Below are 4,152 nucleotides of genomic sequence, written 5' to 3'. Positions count from 1 at the left end.
ATGGCTGTCACTGAATTTAACACACCTCCGTCATGGTCTCATACCCATGTCCAAGAGAAGGAATGTTAAAATGGATATATGAATAAAGGCTTTCGATAAAATTTCAGCAGTTGTTTAAGCAGATTTTTCAATACTTATATAACAATGCTTGCAATTGTGATGAGCAAAGATATTCACAGCCTTATTTTACTATCAGTAACTTAAAAGTTTCATACTTACAGGTGCTCTTGAGATAGATATCCCCTCTGGGTTACAAATGCAGAAGCTTTATGCTGGCAAATCTCAGAGAATGAGTAAGTGGACAACATCATGTACAAACAATGTTCTGGAAATTGACAGCTATATGGAAAGAAATTTGAGGAAGTCAAAGATTCTTTAAGAAAGACTGGTGAGAGAGTTGGCTTCCCCTCCATCCCTTCCCCCACCTGACTCCCACTCTTTACAATTCTTGCAATCCATTTCCACATACTTGAGAAAATACAAGTTGTAGAATTAATAAGAACTTTTTATTGATAGAAGAAAACATCTACCGCAAAAATATTAGAAGAGTTAAAAATTTAAGAAACCTACTTTGGACTAAGAAAAGCCAAAGGGGAAAAAAAAAAATTGAGACTCAAAAAGAAATTAAAATAATGAAAAGTACTTTTAGTCCTTAGGATTCTTCCTAAATTTATTTTTATTAAAAAGTATAGAATATGTCTAACATTTTATGTTCTTTACTCATACAACAGAATTATCTGCCTTGCAATAGTTTATGTAAGTTGTTTTGAGAACTCTAGTTATTTGGCCAATCAACTGACTTAGTAACTCTCTAGAGTTTCTCAGTATGTTTATGTACATTTCTACATTTTGAACAGTGGGACTTCTACAGCATCAAACAAATCAACTTTTATTTTCAGAAAGTAGAATGTCTAGGAAAAAACTTTGAGAATTATTTTTGTTTGTTTTCACATTAAATAAACTAACATGATGCTCATATGGCACTTAAATTATTTTTTTTATGTATTCCAAGAAATTTTACAAATGAATTTGGAAATTTTAATCGTGTTTCAAAAACATGGGATCAGCAATAACATTCTTTAAATTTGCTGTGATAAATTGCAAAGACCCTAATCATAAACCCAGTAAATGGCAGATCCTTGAATCAAACTCATTTTCTGACTCTAGTACCCTTCAAGTTTCTCAGATGATTCTGCTTTTGCAATTCCCTATTTATATAACATAGGGGAAACATTTAAAATTATAGTGTCTGCATCTGCACAAATGAAAAAGTTGCATTTGCTGATTTTTCATGTCCTTTAAAACTCTCAAAAATAATAAAATAACACTGACTTCTTTATATTTCTCTTTGTTTATATTCATGAGCAAACCCACATTAAAATTAAACGTTTTCCAAATAAGCGATAGCCATATTTTAAGTTCATTAGTAGGGTAAAATGCCCTAACAAGATCAATGAAGTAGAGAGTCCAATAAGCAGTAAAGGAACTTAGAGGCACAAACCAAAAAAATTTCAGAGCTCAAGAATACAATTACATTACTAGAATTGAGAATAAGTGATCAATCACAACAAAAAAGCAACTCCTGTACTTTGTTGAAAAGCGTCCTTCTCAATGAGGGTTTGCTTATTCTACTTTCTACATTTAGAATTTTTTTTAATATCTATGTCTTAAATACTTTACCAGAGGTAAATATTTATAGACTATTTTTTTTATTTTCAAAATGCTCTCACATATTTTATCTAATTTCATTCTAATACTCTTAGTTAAACTAAATAACTTTTAACTCCATTTTTCAGGTGTTGAATTTGATATGCTAAAAAAGCATTGTATATAAAATATTCACTTATATTTAGTGAAAGATCTTTAGGTAAAAAAATGTGTCTTACGGTTACTTGCAAACTCCTTTTTAAAAAACTACAATATGATTTTTTTTCTTTTGAGTGATAGATGGCTCAGTATTTCATGATTATGACTAACAATGTAGTTTCAAATTTCAAATTAGATACTATATAGTGAGCTTTATGTACAAAGTTGAAAATATTTTCTTAAATGAAATTAAATGGAACATTTACTTCTATTGTTAATATATAATGTTTTTATAGAAATTATCTTTTAAGTCTTATGTTTATCATTATTATACATACATTTTATGTGTGTACATTGTTATACATTTAAGATTGTAGAATTCTTATACTTAGCTATTTAGGATTAATGATATGTAGTACAAAAGTTACTGTCTAGTACTTGAATAAGCTAAATTTAAAATAAGTCTTGATTTAACAAATTACTTGATTTAACAAATTAAACTTGTTAGTATAAGTTTAAGAGATGATTAATAAACTCAGATAGCTTGAATTTAGGAAATAACTGGCTCTATATGATATTATATTAAGATCTTTGACAATTTAGTCTGACAGATAATATTCTTGGTCAAAGAGTTATTGGTTCATTATTTTCAGTCAGAAGATCATCAACTTTTATTTCTCACTCAGTACAGTAATGTTTTCCCTACTTTTCATTTTCACCATTTCAGTAAATGATGTGGCTAGATCCTTTTCCTCTTTCCTTCTATCAGTCAAAATGTTATCAAGTGGAATGAGTAAGTGGCTGGTAAAGATGCCTGGGGCTTTTCATTTAAGGTCACTGGCAGGGCTGAGTGTTGTTACATTGCAATGTCATGCTATGCAGGGATTAATTTATAATCTAGAGCATATACATCCACAAACAGCTTAAACCTTGGCTGTGCTCCCAATAAATATTTAGCATATTTGTTCTATTTACAGTAGGAATATAATTAGAGCTCTAGGTGCTGGATCACCAGGGCTTTGTAGTTAAGGGAATACAGATACATTGACTATCATAGGTAAAAAACAAAATTCAAGGTGTTTGCAGAAGAGTGGACCCCTTGCACACTCTTAATAGAAGCAATGATACATATTGTACATAAGCTTTGGAGGAAGGGTCTCTGCTAAACGTCAGTGCCAACACTGTCTATCTCATCTTGGGCGTGTCGATGATCTGAGTGTTATTTTTCTCTCTTGAAAAAAAAAAAAGAGAGAAAAAGAAAAAGAAATGATTCCGACAAGATTATTTCTAAAATCCATTTAAATTCTAAAATTCAATAACTTCTTGTCTCTTTAAATTTAATATTGTAAAATGAGTATACTTGTTTCCAATTATTCTTTCTTTCGATATTCAGTGTATTTTAATAAATGTTGTAGAGCACCATATGATGAAATTAAAAATATATGTTAACTTCTTTAATCAAGTTTTACATCAAGAATTACAACCAAGTCTACAGCCATGCTACCCTGAACAAGCCCGATCCCGTCTGATCTTGGAAACTAAGCAGGTTCCGGCCTGATTAGTATTTAGATGGGGGACCACCTAGGAAAGCCAGCTGCTGTAGGCATAAAAAATAAAAAAAATAAGGGATTGTAAGCTGACAAAGTTCTTGCAATCTGTGAGGTCAACCAAGGATTGTCTTGTCTTATTAAAAAAAAAAAAAATTACAACCAAAATTTAGTTTCTCATATGACCATTTTAATTTCCTCTTCAACTGTTTTGAAAGCAATAAGGCTGACAATACCATCAGTGTAATTATTCATTATCATTTATGTGTCAAAATTTTTAGTATTTGCTTATATACACACTAGCAAAAATTAATAAGTAGATAACCAAGATTATTATTTTTAAAATGCTAAAAAGCATATTACATCATAGAAATTTTTAGTATAAGTGCTTGTTTTGTACTCAGACAGCCTTCCTAAAGAAAGTATCAGGTTCTGTATATAACAAATATGTAAAATATTCTTAAGATCTATAATGTCTCAGGCATGTATGGGTTTCGAATAAATGAATGGATAGTAAATAATTGACATTTTAAAATAGTTAACAGCCAATATATTTAGCATTGATTCATAATGCATCTTGATGGCTTTATTTATTTATTTTTGTTCATTTTTCAAGATTTTACTAATCAAAAGATTAGTAAATTGACCCAAATTTATTTTGCTTATATAAATATTAATTGAATCAGGTGGGACTAAAAGGAGATATGACTTCAAGACTATATCTTTTTCACAGCTTTACAATGTTCCATATCAATTCACTACCAAAGCAAGGACTACTGAATTTGAATTATATATTCAT

The 4,152-nt window shown here is 29.8% G+C and overlaps 1 pseudogene; it reads left to right on the top strand.

The window, feature by feature from the left end:
• Positions 1 to 3,293: 3,293 nt before the first annotated feature.
• LOC118609777 lies at positions 3,294 to 3,412 on the top strand (annotated as a pseudogene).
• The last annotated feature ends 740 nt before the right edge of the window (positions 3,413 to 4,152 follow it).

Source organism: Rousettus aegyptiacus, unplaced genomic scaffold, assembly GCF_014176215.1.
Source record: "Rousettus aegyptiacus isolate mRouAeg1 unplaced genomic scaffold, mRouAeg1.p scaffold_m13_p_11, whole genome shotgun sequence".
Classification (NCBI taxonomy): Eukaryota; Metazoa; Chordata; class Mammalia; order Chiroptera; family Pteropodidae; genus Rousettus; species Rousettus aegyptiacus.
This window is presented reverse-complemented; position numbering and strand designations above follow the sequence as displayed.